Source organism: Gorilla gorilla, chromosome X (assembly GCF_029281585.2).
Source record: "Gorilla gorilla gorilla isolate KB3781 chromosome X, NHGRI_mGorGor1-v2.1_pri, whole genome shotgun sequence".
NCBI classification, from domain to species: domain Eukaryota; kingdom Metazoa; phylum Chordata; class Mammalia; order Primates; family Hominidae; genus Gorilla; species Gorilla gorilla.
Window position 1 is genome coordinate 57,081,822 of NC_073247.2, and position 17,672 is coordinate 57,099,493.

General features: G+C 39.3%; 1 protein-coding gene across 4 annotated transcripts in view; it reads right to left on the reverse strand.

Annotated features, from left to right (window-relative positions):
* SLC9A7 (solute carrier family 9 member A7) overlaps window positions 1–17,672 on the reverse strand; it is a 155,277-nt gene that overhangs the window by 83,082 nt on the left and 54,523 nt on the right. The window lies entirely within an intron of this gene.

Here is a 17,672-nt window from a genome sequence, read left to right on the forward strand (position 1 = left end):
CTGGTCCGATTTAAGTTGCTCGGCCACCAGGAGGACAAGGTGGGACAGTACCTTCAGTGGTATTATGACACTGTGAGCACTTTTTTGTTTTTTGAGTGGAGTCTCGCTCTCTCACCCAGGCTGGAGTGCAGTGGTGTGATCTGGGCTCACTGCAACCTCCGCTTCCCAGGTTCAAGCAATTCTCCTGCCTCAGCCTCCCAAGTAGCTGGGACTACAGGCACCTACCACTACACCCGGCAAATTTTTTTTTTTTTTTTTTGTATTTTTAGTAGAGACAAGGTTTCACTATGTTGGCCAGGCTGGTCTCGAACTCCTGACCTCAAGTGATCTGCTGGCTTCAGCTTCCCAAAGTGCTGGGATTACAGGTGTGAGCCACCACATCCAGCCAGCCCTGTGACCGCTTTTAACACCTGAGCATGTCTCATTTCTCAGGCTTCTAGTGGAGGAAGATGGGATGACACGCAGCAAAGATTTTTCTGGCCAGGACAGCACAAAGCAGAACTGCTGAGCTCTTTCATTTCACTCAGTAGCATCCCTCAAGCCAGTCCTGTTGCCATGTGCCAGCAAGGACCAGGCCATTGGAATTTCTAGTTGCTATAAATGTAACTTGCTTTGCCACACATCAGAGGAAAGGGGAGAAAAAAGAAATTATTTTGCTTAGGTCATTTGAAACACTGGTATCATGGAGAAGGTAATTACACCCCTTGGGAAGTGAAACACTGCAGTGTACATTTGAGGAGTCAGGATTCAGGGGCTGGAGAGCTGGCTTCTTGGGGCTGTAGCTATGAGATGGCTAAGATCATCAGCTACAAGTATGTAAGTCTCATACCCTTCTTAGTAGGGCTCTCCCATTAGGAAAAATAAAAACAGCAAGATCATGTATAAGCATTCAATTCTGTGAATAAGGAAGGAGTGTGGCTCCCTGGACCTGAACACGAGTCAGACGTGCCCAAGTAAAAGCGAGTGAAAGATTAAAAAACAAAACAAACAAAAAAAAATCAGCCATAAATTACTATCAGACACTTTCTATAATTCTCTAGAAGGAAAATTTCAGACCTCTCTCTAAATTCAGTTCTTTGCTGGCAATATTAAAAGACAGAATGATATATTTGCTTCCTCATCTCATTTTGCCATTAATGGAGAAAGTTGCATGAGAAAAAGAACGATGTTTACTGTCTTCCATGTGTAATGTTCTATAGTGTCTCTTATCACCAAGATATATAAGAACTCACAAGACATTGTTGAATAGCAAATAAAATATAAAATCTAGAAAAATATAGTTCTTTAAGCCAAAATCTGCATCTGTGTTGTGTTATTATATTATAGACCCATATTAACAGATACTTGCAGTTTGTTGACTTGTAATAAAACAACTTGATTTTTTTTACAACTTAAAAATGAGTTTCTTAATAATCTCAATCTGACCAGATATGAAACAATTTGAAAACCTTTAAAGGCATATAAGAAAAACCAAACCTTTTATTTTATTTTATTTTATTTTATTTGTTTTTTGAGACAGAGTCTCACTTTGTCACCCAGGCTGGAGTGCAGTGGTGCAATCTCGGCTTGCTGCAACCTCCGCCTCCCAGGTTCAAGCAATTCTCCTGCCTCAGCCTCCAGAGTAGCTGGGACTACAGGCATGCGCTATCACACCCGGCTAATTTTTGTATTTTTAGTAGAGACGGGGTTTCACCATGTTGGCTAGGCTGGTCTCGAACTATTGACCTCTGGTGATCCACCCACCTCGGCCTCCCAAAGTGCTGGGATTACAGGCATGAGCCACCATGCCAGGCCCCAGACCTTTTAAAAAACATATTTAAAAAAACATATTTATCATTACCAAGAAGAGATGTCTGTAGGGAAAAGTAATGAAAGCTCCATAACTCAGATAGTGCTTGCTGTCTGGTAAATGGGCCAAAAGCAGTCACTTAAGGTCTTCAGAACCAATCTTTTGTTCAGGTCTTATTGCTGGAATTTATATTCATTTATTCCTGTAGGATGACAAACCAGATGACACTAGAAATGGTTGGCTGGCATTTACTCTGTCCTGCTCTGCTCAGCCTTGGCAACGGACTTCCTAGCTGTCAGTATCTTTGCCATCTTGTGGTTCAGGGTTTTCTGGGTGTCTGTGCTGGTAACTGAAGTTGGGGGGTGCCTACAATGACATGGCTGCTGGCCTTGGGTGTTCATTACTGTTCTAGGTGAGGAGGGGCCCTGGAGATTCGTGGTCTGTAACCCCAATACGTAATCTGTCTCACTGACCTACCTCTTCTCCTTCACCCTGGTTGTCAGCATCCTCCATCACTTGTCTCTGCACAGGAGGGTTAGAACACTCTGGTCAAGAATCATAGGGTCTCTGCAAGGGAGGAGGCATCTTCTGTGTGCTGTAAGGCCTGACGTTGAAGGGAACTCTCCAATCCTTCTTTTCCCCACTCTCATTGTTCTGGTAATTGTGCTGGTGACCGTGTGGAAGACCCCCATGATGCAGATAACATCTATGATGGCTTCAGTCTACTGCATCTGTACTGCCTGGCACTGGAACTCCACCAGGGCCTGCAATCTTTGCTGCCTGTGTACCCTTTTCTCCTTCAACATCGAACTCCACAGCTTCTCCATCCCCTGTACTGCCAGGGTGTTTCCTGGGGGTTATTCTTCTTTATGACAATCTGGCATACAAATACATCTCACCCAGTGTCATTCCTGTGGATGAAACCATATATATTTCTTACACTGAACCATCTTACTGTTTCCAAACTTTCACTTGGATAACCTTCTTGTCCTGTTTGCAGGCTGCCACTCCCTCTGCCTCTGCCCATGGTGTCATGCCAAGTGTCTCAGCCTCACTGCTCATGTTTGTGGTCACAGTAATGGTGACTGGGGCCAGCTGTGGCAGCAGTGGCCCCTTTGCAGGTGTGATGGTAATGAGATTGGTGGCAGTGGAGCTGTTCAGGGCTCTGGGGGGCTCTCTCTCCACTCTAGATGGAACTCTGTGATGCTTTTTAGTCTTATTTCACTCCCTGGTTAGACAGTTATTTTCTGACGATGTTTTACATGGCAAAGACGACTCTAGCCCTTCAACACTCATCAGAATACAGGATGATCTGCAGCATCTGGAGGCAGCTACTTGGAACATGATTTAACTTAAATTGTCATCAGGAAGCCAAAATAAGTCATTTACAGACTATCTTTCTCCTAAAAATCAGAACCTGCTTCATGTAACTCATTGTTTCTTGACTTTTCTAACCTCATTATTAGCAGAGCTAATGGAAAGACTGAAGCATACTAGCAAAGGTCCTCATGAATACTACTCTAACAAGAGAGGGTTTATATTTGTAGACAAATTCCTCAATTACAGGAAACATTCTTCAACTCTCTTCCAGTAATCATCACTATCATATTTACAATCATCACCAGATGACGAATATTGCTTTTTAAAGTTGTAAAACCTTTTCTTCTCTACCCTGGGCCCAATGCGCTCATATGAAAGATGGAAGGGAAACAGCGAAGGTGGTGATGCTGCCCCCTTGTGGTTAAAATATGGCAACACAAAACACCACAGCAGAGATGTAAGGTTAACACCATCCTGACAGTTTTGACCAAAAATATACCAAGCCACAGGGTACATCACTAACTCAAGGTAGAGTTTGGGTACCTCCCCAGACATTTTAGATTCATATTTATTACCACTATATTCCATTGCATGATATTAAGTTCATATTTGGCGTTTTCCAGTTGAAGAAAGAATAGGATATTAGAACTGCAGGAAGGTAATTAGGTGAGAAAATGATAAAGACTTGGAGAAAACATGAACAGCATATTTTCATCTGCTGGATCTCGGAGACATCCTGACAGGGAACTGTGAAGTGGTCATAGCTACAAGGAATTAAAACATGCACTAGATTTTTTTTTGAAAGCTTCAGAAAGTTCAGTATTCATAAAAAATGATGGAGAGCAACAGAAGCACTAATGATTTGACCAGATTAACAGCCTAGTGTTCTAGATCACAAAGAGAAATAACCTACTGTGTGTTTGGGCCAGGGAAAATAGCACATAAAATGTCAGCTGATAAAGAGACAATCACTGATTTCATAGGTACATTACTAATGAAAGAATTGTTTTGAACTTTTACAGAAAGCAAATATGGATGAAATTCCTTTGACATTTGATGTGGCTTAAAACAAGATGGTAAACTCCAAAGGGGCAAAAATTCGAGACTGTTTCAACTTGTGGATATGAAAAAAACTCACTTCACAACTGTACTTGCATATATATAGTTTATGTATGTGCTTATCCAAAACTTGGTAGTATGATGAAGGAATATAATCATGAGAGCAACGTGTGGTTTAAAAATCCCACGGGTTCATTAAAGAAACCAGCTCCCATTGGTCTGGTGCCAGTTTTCCTTTTGTGGCTGAGGCTGTTGGGAGGAGAGCTGAACAAGTGGACATGGTGAGGTTTAATTCTAGACAGCCATCCATCAGCTACAATATTTAAATGTCTATGTTAATAAGCCTTTGTTACGGAGGAGAACAGGTACGTGGGTGCACTGTTCTTTAGTGAGACCTCATTTTTTCTTATGTAAGGTACTGAGGGTAGATGATCACCTGATCAGTGTGGCCACCACTGTGGAGTTTTTTACAGCACAGTAGGGGTTGTTATGAGTTTTAAAGCTTCATCTGAAATTCCAAGACAAGAAAGTATCTCATTTTGCATCCAGTTACACAGTGTTTGAAGATGGTGATAACTATTTCTAATTCAATGAATAAAGAGAATCCAATGGATTCCAGCAGTTGACAATGACTTTTCAGGTCTGGGGGTAATTTACATGACTTGGATTTTGAGAATGAATATTACAGCCCTTTCAATACCTTGTTCTACTTGTTCTGCTACTTATGCAGCTGTGTTATTCGTTGATATATTAGTTTCAAGGAGAATTCATTCAAAATATTTTTGTTCCTTGTTTTGAATATGTGGTGAAACTAAAAAGCAATTTTATTAAGGTACAATTTACATACCATAAGATTCACCCATTTTAGAGTATACTTACTATTCAATGATTTTTAGTATATTCACAGAGTTGCACAATCATCACTGCAATCTGATTTTGAAACATTTCCATCTGCAGTCACTTCCTGCTTCCTACTCCAATTCCCAGGCAACTACTAATCTACCTTCTGTACTATAGATTTGCCATTTCTGGACTTTTAATATAAATGGTGTCATACAATATGTAGCCTCTTGTGTCTGGCTTCTTTCACTTAGTGTGTTTTCAAGGTTTATCTATGTTGGAGGCATGTATCAGTACTTCATTCCTTTTTATTGCCAAATAGTATTCCACTGTACCAGTGTATCATATTTTATTTGTCCATTAACTAATCAATAAATATTTGAGCTGTTTCCCTTTTTTGTTAATGTGAATAACGCTGCTATGAACATTTGCATACAAGTCTGTGGACATGTTTTCATTTCCCTAGAGTAGATACCTAGGAGTGGAACTGCTGTGTCATATGATAAATCTATGTTTAATATTTTAGAAACTGCCAAACTACACTGGGAAAATGTATTGTTTTACATTCTCGCCAGCAACATATGAGAGTTACAGTTTGTTGGCCGGGCGCAGTGGGTCACACCTGTAATCCCAGCACTTTGGGAGGCCGAGGCGGGCAGATCACCTGAGATCAGGAGCTCGAGACCAGCCTGACCAACATGGAGAAACCCCATCTCTACTAAAAATACAAAATTAGCCGGACGTTGTGGCACATGCCTGTAATCCCAGCTACTCGGGAGGCTGAGGCAGGAGAATCACTTGAACCTGGGAGGTGGAGGTTGCGGTGAGCCAAGATCGTGCCATTGCACTCTAGCCTGGGCAACAAGAGCGAAACTCCGCCTCAAAAAAAAAAAAAAAAAAAGAGTTATAGTTTGTTTACGGGCACAGCAGCATTTGTTATTGTCTTATGATCATACCTGTTTTAGAGAATGTTCAGAGGTATCTCATTGTAGTTTTAATGTGCATTTCCCTAATGCCTAAAGATGCTGAGCATCTTTTTATGTGCTTATAGGCCATTGTATATCTTCTTTGGTGAAATGTCTCGTCATTCAAATCTCTTGCCATATTTTAAATCAGGTTCTTTTATTGAATGGTAAAAAAAACCCCAAACTTTTTGTTTTCTGGATAGAAGTCCCTTATTGAAAATACAATTTGAAAATATTTTCCCCAAATCTATGACCTATTTTTTTCCTTTCTTTTTAAAAATTTCTCTGATGCTGTCTTAAAATTTTTTTTGCCTTATTGTTATACAATGAATTATTTTTTCTTTTGGTGTACAGTTCTATGAATTTTAACACACATATAGATTCATGTAAGCACCACTGCAACAAGGATACCAAATAGTTCTACCACTCCCCCAAAACTCTCTTGTACTATCTCTTCACACTGATACCTTCAACCTACATATTAACCCCAGCAACCACTGTTTTTTGTTTTGTTTTGTTTTGTTTTTTCCATTAATAGAGTTTTGTCTTTGCAAGGTTAAATACATGGAACCATGCAGTATGTAACCTTTTGAGACTGGCTTCTCTCACTCAGCATAACACCTTTGAGGTTCATCCAAGTATTGTGTGAATTAACACTTCATCCCATTTTACTGCTAAGTTATATTCCATTGTATAAACACTCACCTACTGAGGGATATCTGGCTTCTTTCCAGCTTTTGGCTGGCACAAATAAAGCTGCCATGAACACCCATGAACAAGTTTTTATATGAACATGTTTTCATTTCTCTAAGGTAAATACCCAGAGTGGGACTGCTCGGTCATATGTGCAGCATATCTTTAACTTTATGAGAAACTGCAAGCCATTTCTCAAAGTAATTATGCCTTTTTTTTTTTCAGTTCTTTTTTTTTTTGTTTAAGTTCTGGGATACATGTGCAGAACGTGCAGGTTTGTTACACAGGTATACATGTGCCATGGTGGCTTGCTGCACCTATCAACACATCATCTAGGTGTTAAGCCCCGCATGCATTAGATATTTGTCTTAATGCTCTCCCTCCCCTTTCCCCCTACCCCCTGACAGGCCCTGGTGTGTGATGTTCCCCTCCTTCTGTCCATGTGTTCTCATTGTTCAACTCCCACTTACGAATGAGAACATGCGGTATTTGGTTTTCTGTTCCTGTGTTAGTCTGCTGAGAATGATGGCTTCCAGCTTCATCCATGTCCTTGCAAAGGACATGAACTCATTCTTTTTTATAGCTGCATAGTATTCCATTGTATATATGTGCCACATTTTCTTTATCCATTCTATCAAAGAAATACCATTTGACCCAGCAATCCCATTACTGGGTATATACCCAAAGGATTATAAATCATTCTACCATAAGGACACATGCACACGTATGTTTACTGCAGCACTATTTACAATAGCAAAGACTTGGAACCAACCCAAATGCCCAACTACACCATTTTTTAACCACTGTCCCCTACAGCATCATATGAGGGTTCTAGTTGCTCCACATCCTCATCAACATTTGGTATTGCCAATATCTCTCATTTTAGCCATTCTATTGTAATAGGTGTGTAGTGGTATTTCACCATACTTTAAATTTGCATTTCCCTAATGGCTAATGATGTTGAATATCTTTTTGTGTACTTATTGGCCATCCTAATATCCTCTTCAGAGAAATGTTTCTTCAAGTTATTTGCCCATTTTAAAAACTGGGTTGTTTTCTTATGGTTACATTTTGGGTTCCTTATATATTCTAGATACAAGTCCTTTGTCAGATATATGATTTGCAAATATTTTCTACCAGACTGTAGCTTGTCTTTTCAGCCTCTTGACATTGTCTTTGGCAGAGCAAAATTTTTTTACTCTGATAGATTAAATCTAATTTATCAATTTTATTTTATTGCTTGTGGCTCTGGTATCATATCTAAAAAACACTTGTCTAACCCAAAGTTATGAATATTTCTTATGTTTTTAAGTGTTTTATAGCCTTGATGCTTACATTTAGATCTCTGATACAATCTGAGTTAACTTTGTGTGTATGGTGTCAGGTTAAGGTCCAAATTCATCCTTTTGCATACGGATATCTAATTGCTCCAGCACCATTTGTTAAAAATACGGTCTTTTCTCCAGTGAATTCTCTTGGTACCTTTGTTGAAAATCAACTGACCATAAACACAATGGTTTATTTCTGGAGCTGGTGGGAGAAATGGGAGCTGGTGGTCACTGCAGTCTATTCCACCTGCCTGTGATAAATCATCCAGAACATGGATCTGACAGGGATGGGAGCAATCTTAAATGCCACAGACATCTACTATTCTTACCAAGATTCAGTAGATTTTCTTTAATAAATGTTCCTCAATTTAATTGACCTTTCGTCAATTTCCAGAGACTAAATAGTTATTTTTGACAACTTTGTCCAATTTTATTGCTGTGTTTTGGGAAGAAGATTCATTGAGCTCTCACACAGCCATTCCAGAAGTCCTCCCATGAGCATGAATAACAGAATTCCTACATGCTTGTTATCTTGCCATGTTTTATAAATGTATAAGAAGCAAAAACTTACTGAAAATGTTTGCTTTTGTATATTGTAGCAAATTAATTCTAAGGCATTATTTGTTGCTATTTACCAACTTTTCCTAATATATTTATTTTGTCTGGTAGTAATGAGGCAGCATAATGGAGAAGAATTTGGTAGATTCAGTGACAGAAGACCTGGGTAGGTAACTTCACTTTCCACCTAGCTACAATCCAGCACAAAGTACCTCTCTGCTGCTCATTTCTAAAATTGGGCTGTTGTAAGAATGTAGTGAGAACATGCATATGTCAAAACCCTTTATAAACTGTCAAAAGCTGTACAAATGCTGCTTTTTATGAGCCCTTTAGAATTAGTTATTTTCCTTTGCATCATCTCTTGCTATAAAAATAGTGCATATTGGGGATGGAGGTTAGGAAGACAAGTGATATGTGGGCTGGAGCAAAATAGAAAAAATATCTCTAGAAAAGTAGCTACAGAACTCGCTGTTTTTGAAGTTGTCCTGTACAGCAAAGGCACAGGACACCATAACTTCCTTATTTGTCCCTCTAGCAGCTTCCCAGGTGCCTGTAAAATGAGCACTTCTACAGCAATTTTACAGTTATATAGGGTTTTGACCAGAGGAAAATTTCAAGGGTAGGCATAATTGTCCTTGTATAAATGCTGATTTATTTAGAAGATTCTCCCAGGGATTTAGCAAAACACATAATGATAGTAATAAAACAGTATCATCATATAATGTATCATCATCAATCTTTGTGGCACTGTAGATTGGTAAACAGGCCAAAAAGTAAGCAACCTTACTCTATCAGTTTTCTTTTAATAAGAATTAAAAGACTGCAAGGAAGACAGGTTTCATGGAGCTAGCAACCTTACTATTAAAAATTCCCATTAAAATGGGAAATAAGTATCTGCCATATAATGGGCTAAACCTGAAGTGTGAGACACAAGCCACTGATTTTATTGCTCAATTTCTCTAATGCATTCAGGTCACTTAAAATCAGATGACCTGCATGGCATCATTAGGAAGATTTTTTTCAGAATTGCTTGAGATTCAGCATTGGCACTGAACCATCCGAATGAGATATGAAGCCCACCACAAACAGAACCACAGGTCCTGCCTGCTTGTCCAAGGAAAATCCCTCTGCTTGTGTTTCCTACATACCTAAGGTATGTCTACAGTTGCCCCACACTCATTTTATCCAGATCTTATGCCACTACAAAATGCCAATGTTGGAAGGGACAATACAAGTCCAATTATCCATCACATTTATAAAACACTCTGTCCAACAGCAGACAGGTCTTATACTGTGGTATTCAGAGTCATCTTGGGGAACCAATTAAAGTACAGGTGTCTAGAGTCTCTCCTGTAACTTCTCATCCTGTGGGTTTAGGGGGTGTTTGAGGTATTTGGATTTAAAGAAGTTCCATATCTGATTTCAATGCATGCTCAGAAATGAGAACGAATGGTCTCTAAGCTTCTTACCATGATATTATACAGCTCTTGTTTAAATACAGACAGTGAGGGGGCTCACCATCTTCCAGGTCTATCCTTTTTGCAGCAGGACAACACTGGCTCTCTAAACAGAGTCAAAGTTTGTCTCCCTGTAGCTTCTGCCCACTGGTCTCAGGCCCCTTTTATTATGACCACTGAGAAGCCATACTTCTCCAAGCTCTGGATTCCCACCTCACCAGAATTTTCTAAGTGCCATTTGTATGAAAAAATCCAAATTGTAAAAACAAATACTCGTTCTGTGAAAAATGAATGACCAACATGTAAGATTTATACACTGAAAATTACAAAACACTCCTGAGAAAAATGAAATGACCCAAATAAATGGAGAAACATCCCATATTCATAAATTAGAAGACTCAATATAGCTACCATGACAATGCTCCCCAAATTGCTCTACAGACTTAATGCAATTCCTATCAAAATTCCAGCAAATTTTTTGGCAGAAATTGACAAGCTGAGCCTAAAACATACATGGAAATGCAAAAGCACCAGAAGATCGCAAATTACCTTGAAAAATAACAAAGGGTAAATTTCACTTCCACATTTCAAAACTCACTACAAAGATAGTGTGGTAGTGGTATAAGGATAGGCACATAGCTCAATGGAGCAAAACTGAGAGTCCAAAAATAAAATGGTGTGTTTATGGTTAATTGATTTTCGATAAAGATGACAATGCAATTCAATTGAGGAAAGGACAATCTTTTCAACAAATAGTGCTGGGACAATTGGATATCTACATGCATAAAGATGAACTTAGACTCTGACCTCATACTATATATAAAAATTAATTCAAAATGGGTCAAAGACCTCAATCTATGAGGTTAAAATTATACAACCTTTAGGGAAAAAAGCCTAGGGGAAAAAAATCTGTGAGTTCCTAGGTTAGGCAAATTTTTCACTGATATGATATGAAAAGCACAAACAATAAAATAAAAAATTGATAATTTAAATTTTATCAAAATTCAAAACTTTTGTGCTTCAAAAGACATTATTTGGGAAGCCAAGGTGGGAGGATCACTTGAGGCCAGGAGTTCAAGACCAGCCTGGGCAACACAGCGAGACCTCATCTCTACAAAAAAATTGCAACATGGATGGAGCTGGAGGCCATTATCCTAAGCGAATTAAGGCAGGAACAGAAAAACAAATACCACATTTTCTCACTTATAAGTGGGAAATAAATGCTGAACACATACAGACATAAACATGAGAATAATAGATATGATGGACTACTTGTGTGGAAAGATGGGGAGTGGGTTGAAAAACTACCTATTGTGTACTATGCTCACTACCTGGGTGCAATATACTCATGTAACAAACCTACACATGTACCTTCTGTATCTAAAATAAAAGTCAAAATTAAAAAAAAAGAAGACTGAGGTGGGAGGACCACTTGAGCCCAGAAGTTTGAGGTTACAATGAGCTATGATCACACCACTGCACTCCAGCCTGTGTGACAGAGCAAGAACCTGTCTTTTAAAAAAAGAGAGAAAAAAAGACATTATTAAGAAAATGACGAGGAAAAAACTGCAGACACATATTTGATAAAGAACTTGTATTTAGGATATATAAATATATAACTCCATAATAAGATAATTCAATTTTAAAATGGGCAAAAGATTAGAATAGACATTTCACCAAAAGAAATTACGAATGACTAATAAGCACATGAAAAGATGGTCAACATTATAGATCATTCAGGAAATGCAGATTAAAACCATAATGAAATACCATTTCATGCCCACTAGAATGGCAATAATCAGAAATACAGATACTAACATATGTTGGAGAGCATGTGGCAAACCTAACCCTCATACGCTGCTGGTGGGAATGTATAATTGTGCAGCCACTTTGGAAAACAGTTTGCAGTTTCTTAAAAAGTTAAAAACAAACTTACCATACAAGTCAGCAATTTACATTCTACCCTAGACTAGAATTTAAAACAGATGTCCACACAAAGATTTGCAGACAAATGTTCATACTAGCATTATTCATAACAGCAAAAAAATGAAAACAACTCAAATGTCCATCAACTGATGAATGGATAAACAAAATGTGGTCTATCCATACAGTAGAAAAAGGAATGAACTTGATACATGCTACAACATGGATGAACCTAAAAGATGTTACACTAAGCATACATGCTCAGTGAAAGCCAGTCACAAAAATGCCACATATTGTATAACTCCATTTCTATGAAGTGTCTAGGTCAGGTATATCTACAGAGATGGAAAGTAGATTCGTGGTGGCCAGGGGCTAAGGCATGAAGGATCCTATTGGGATGATTAAGATATTCTGAAACTGAATTATCATGGTCACACAACTTTGTGATTTTACCAAAAATCACTGAAATTGTATACATGAGTGCATTTTATGATATGTAAATTATATGTCAATAAAGTTTTTTTAAAAAAAAGAGCAAACGAAAAAATGAATCTAGAGATCGCATGTGCGATCCTTTTCCAGTACTAGTGTTCCATACTTTTCCATTAAGTATCTCTCAAAGTGAGAACTGAACCGATGTAAGACCAGCAGACAATATATTCTGTAGTGCAAGGGCTACACGCATGAATACCTACATGCAGATCAAACATGTAACACAAACGTAAATCCTTCAGGACCCTGGAAGAAACAGAGGGGAATATACAATGACTCTCAGGAAGTGATAGCAGGTTAACTATATAGGTGATATATTTAAATGCAACTTTACTATTATTTTTTCCAATGGGAAACACAGCCTAATTGCCACCTCCTCCAAGAGGCCCTCCCTGACTCCCTAAGCTAGGCTAGGTTCCAAGGCTTTGTAGTCCCACTGCACTATGTGCTTCCTCTTTTGTAAACATGCCACACTTTGTTATAAGCAAAGTGTGCTGGACAGTTAGTCTGCCTAGCTGGTCCAACTGTCAGCTCCATGGGAGGTGGGGTGTGGGGGATCTGTTGAATTCCCCTCTGTATCCTTAGCACATGGAAGTGCCTGGCATACTAGGTACTCAAAACGTATTTGCTCGCTGGCAATCAGATAGAGGCTGAATTACACTCAAACCTATATATTAAGAGTACCCACAATGAAATATATAACAAGAGTTGGTATCCCACTTTGGACATGAGAAAACATTTCTGACTTTAGAAAAATTTCTTTGAATCTCATTTCTCCAACTTTATATTTTTACTTATTTATTTATTTATTTATTTATTTATAGACAGAGTCTCGCTCTCTTGCCCAAGCTGGAGTGCAGTGGCGCAATCTTGGCTCACTGCAACCTCCACCTCCTGGGTTCAAGCGATCCTCCTGCCTCAGCCTCCTGAGTAGTTGGGATTACAGGCGCCCGCCACCACGGCCGGCTAATTTTTGTATTTTTAGTAGAGACAGGGTTTCTCCAAGTTGGCCAGGGTGGTCTTGAACTCCTGGCCTCAGGTGATCTGCCTGCCTCAGCCTCCCAAAGTGCTGGGATTACAGACGTGAGCCACTGCGCGCTGCCTCTCCAACTTTAAAATAAAGAAAATGTCAGCTGGACCACAAACCTAAAATATTCTTAAAGCACAGACGTCCTTAAATGAAAACCCCCTTCCCACTCCCCAGCCCTGAAAAATTACAGGTTTAGCGTTACAATACATGAAAGCTTCTACGAACCAGGTGCTTAGGAGCAACCAAAAAATAAATCAATAATTCTATCCTGTGAAAGTGATTAGATATCATAATCCTGGTTTTGCTTACTAAACATAGCTCATAATCACTGTTTTCTTCCTTCCTTATTTATTTATATATTGATGAATTAATATTTCTTCATTCGTGCATGCATTCAAAAAATATTTGGGTACCCACTATGTGTCAGGCCCTATGGTAGAAACTGGACATATGGTAGTGAAACATATATTCTGCTGTCATGGAGTTTACAATCTGAAAGAGCAAATAAAAAAAACAATAGTGACTGCTAGCACCATGTGCCAGACACTAGAACGTTCTAAGCATCTTAGGCATATTAACTGAGTTAATACTGACAACTATCCCTTGAGTAAGGTACTATGACTATTCTTATTACATTGCTGAAGAAACCAAGGCAGAAAGAGAATCAGGACTTTGCCCAAGGTTACACATGGGTCACATGCAAACGAAGGACCTGAGATTCAATCCCAGGTTGTCTGGCTCCAGAGTCCCAGGACTGGTCATGGCCAATGTGCCAATCCACCCCAACCGTCTTTCGCCTGGACTTCTTCAGTAACCTCCTAACTGGTCGTGTCGATGGAGTGACTGTGGGAGATCATAAACAGGGAGGAATTAATGATGACTACCAGGTTCCTAGCTGAAGCAATTTGGGATAAGAAGGTGACTTTTATTGAGATTAAGACACATAAAATGCTACATTACAAAAACTGAATACAATTTTGAAAGTGGTCAAAGGATACAAAGTTTCAGTTAGGAGGAATAAGTTCAAGAGATCCATTGGACAACATAACTATAGTTAATAAAATGTGTTGTATTATCAAAAATTGCTAACAAAGTAGCTTTTAAGTGTTCTCACCACATACAAGTGAAAAGTATGTGAGGTAATGCAGAGGCTAATTAGCTCGAGTTATGTTGCGGGAAGTCAGGGACCCCAAGCGGAGGGACCAGCTGAAGCCACGGCAGAAGAATGTGGATTGTGAAGATTTCATGGACATTTATTAGTTCCCCAAATTAATACTTTTATAATTTCTTATGCCTGTCTTTACTGCAGTCTCTAAACATAAATTGTAAAGATTTCATGGACACTTATCACTTCCCCAATCAATACCCTTGTGATTTCCTATGCCTGTCTTTACTTTAACCTCTTAATCCTGTCAGCTGAGGAGGATGTATATCACCTCAGTATCCTGTAATAATTGCATTAACTGCACAAATTGTACAGCATGTGTGTTTGAGCAATATGAAATCTGGGCACCTTGAAAAAAGAACAGGATAACAGCAATGTTTAGGAAACAAGAGAGATAACCTTAAACTCTGACCGCTGGTGAGCCCGGTGGAACAGAGCCATATTTCTCTTCTTTCAAAAGCAAATGGGAGAAATATCGCTGAATTCTTTTTCTCAGCAAGGAACATCCCTGAGAAAGAGAATGCGCACCTGGGGGTGGGTCTCTGAACTGGCCCCCCTTGGCATGGCCATCTCTTATGGTCGAGACTGCAGGGGTGAAATAGACCCCAATCTCCCATAGCACTCCCAGGCTTATTAGGAAGAGGAAATTCCCGCCTAATAAATTTTGGTCAGACCGGTTGATCTCAAAACCCTGTCTCCTGATAAGATGTTATCAATGACTAAGGTGCCCAAAACTTCATTAGCAATTTTAATTTCGTCCCGGTCCTGTGGTCCTGTGATCTCGCCCTGCCTCCACTTGCCTTGTGATATTCTATTACCTTGTAAAGTACTTGATGTCTGTGACCCACACCTATTCACACACTCCCTCCCCTTTTGAAACTCCCTAATAAAAACTTGCTGGTTTTTGCGGCTTGTGGGGCATCACGGAACCTACCGACACGTGATGTCTCCCCCGGATGCCCAGCTTTAAAATTTCTCTCTTTTGTACTCTGTCCCTTTATTTCTCAAGCTGGCCGACGCTTAAGGAAAATAGAAAAGAACCTACGTGAATATCGGGGCAACTTCCCCGACAGAGTTAGCCATTCCACAGTGTATAGATATTTCAAAACATGTTGTACACAATACATACAATTTTTGTCAATTAAAAATTTTAAAGTACATGGGACATAAATATATCATAATAAAAGTTTGTCATTTATGGACTGGTTGTTCTCTCTCCCAAGCCTGGGAACCCGTACTGCATATGGACACCCAGCCTGTGAAATGACTTACACTTTGGAATAGTTTAGCTATTACCATGGATTTATATTCCAGTGCCTAAACACCTTTGCAGTGCTGAGACGTGATCTTTTAAGTATTAAGAATTAACATATTACCTTTTCAATAATTTCTTGGGGAAAGGGATTTGCGTACATTTTTTTCACTCCACTTTGTTGGACAGTAGGCAGAAATTCATCCTTAAAAGGGCTCAGAATCTGGAGTGTGGGGGACAGGTAGCTACTGATAACTCTTGACAATACAATAGAAAATCTGTGACTCACCAACCTGGGAATAGTGCTGCTCTGACAGTGGCCGAGTTTAATTAAAGAAATAACCTGAGTCAATCGCTCTTCAAGACAAAAGTTCTATCTCATCCCCTTAGAACAATACACTAAAAGAGTGAAATTCAAGCCCATCAGCCAAGAGTTTGACCTCCAATCCAATGCCCCTCTTCTTCAACAGCTGAAATTCCAACGATTTAACTCAAACCAAGATGGAACAAGTTCATGTGATTCAAAATACACCATCAATTTTAAGTAGTTTCCTCATATACAAAATGTTACAGTTAGTAATAAGAGGGGGAAATGATTTTAGGTCTTATATACTACTTAAGAAAACTAGACATGGAAAATGTAGTTATATTGTGCCATGAAGCTCTTGGGTGAGACACCAGGAAGAACTTGCCATCGTTGCTGTGCTGCACAGCATTTCTCTATGGGAGACCACATACCTTCTTCTGATAGTCTTTGCAAAAGAACATGCCCATTCTAATGTTGAATGGAAGAGGTGCTCGTTGAAAACTAGAACCAAGGAGGAAGACTTGGGCTTCACAACTGAACTTTTTACTGAGTTCAATATGGTATCCAAGTGTAGGTTGATTATACTTGCCTCATTCTAGTTGGGGCCTGTGCTAGCTCAATAGTCCCAGGACCTGGAGGGATTATTGCTGCCTATTCCAGGACTACAGTCTCAAGAAGTCAATTGTTGCCACATACCTAAGCCATACTCTACTAGCTCTGCCACTAATAAATGAGACATTGGGATTGCTACCCATCTGGCTCCTTTATCTCCCAACTGCTTCAGTTTGGTAGAGAATTTAGAGTATCACTAGTTAGACCCCTCAAGTCCCAACAATATGGAGTGGCACCCATACATACTCTTAAACACATTTTCTTTAAAATGCTTCTAAAATAAAATTCACAAGCCATGCACAGTGGCTCATGCCTACAATCTCAACACTTTGGGAGGCTGAGATGGGAGGACTGCTTGAGCCCAGAAGTTTTAGAACAGCCTGGGCAACATAGCAAGACCTCGTATCTACAAAAAAATTAAAAAATTACCCAGGCACAGTGGTGTGTGACTACTCGGGAGGCTGAGATGGGAGGATCACTTGAACCCAGGAGTTTGAAGCTTCAGTGAGCTGTGATTGCACCACCGCACTCCAGCCTGAGTGACAGCGAAACCTTGTCTCAAAAAAAAAAAATCACAGATATATTTGAACAGAAAATAATAGGAGGGCAGCAGATGCCTGGGTTAGGTCCAAGGCCCTTTGGAATTATAATATCAGCTTTCTGTTTTAAATCAGTTGTATGAATATTTGTTTCTGTCCCACACTCTGACATTTCCCAAAATCAAGGACAGTGTGCATGTGGCTGAGGGATCATTTAACACATTTTTATTGCTGTTTTGTCTATTTCTCCCTTTAATTAAACTTATTAATCAAATCCAAGTCAGTTACCTAAGGACTGGACTAAAAAGGTTACTACAGATGATCACAAACTTTCCTGACCTGC